Here is a 582-nt window from a genome sequence, read left to right on the forward strand (position 1 = left end):
TAAAAAATAAATTTAAAAAAAAAGTATCAATGGATTTCCTGAAGCCAGAAAGGCTGATGAAACTTTCTGACACAGAATTTAAAAGAACAATGGTTTAATATTTTCAATGAAGAAAGACAAACTTGAAGAATTACAGGACACTGCAAGCAAAAACCAAAAGGAGCTTAAAAAAATCAAAACAATGCAGATAAAACAAATGAGGTATCAGAGGCTTTGGAAAAATAACAAGAAACCAAAATCCAAAATAAAATGATCAGTCTTTCAAATGCTGTCAACATGATGGAGGGACACATGAACAGGGTTGAAAAGATGGAACACCAAACCAGTGAAATAGAAGATAGAATTGTCACCACTGATCTGCTGGAACAAAAAGCAGAATCAAAAAGGCAGGAAAAAGAAGAAAACCTAAGAATAATGTGGGACACCATCAAGAGAAATAACATGCACATACTCAAAAGCCCAGAAAATGAAGAAGTAAAGGCCCCCTAAAAGTTGTGGAAGGATTATTAGAAAAAAAAAAAACCATTCCAGTCATAATGAAGAATGAGAGAATATATATTCAAGAAGCTGAGAGAACACCAT

Source organism: Elephantulus edwardii, unplaced genomic scaffold (assembly GCF_000299155.1).
Source record: "Elephantulus edwardii isolate Elephantulus edwardi_28Jun2011 unplaced genomic scaffold, EleEdw1.0 scaffold00131, whole genome shotgun sequence".
NCBI lineage: Eukaryota > Metazoa > Chordata > Mammalia > Macroscelidea > Macroscelididae > Elephantulus > Elephantulus edwardii.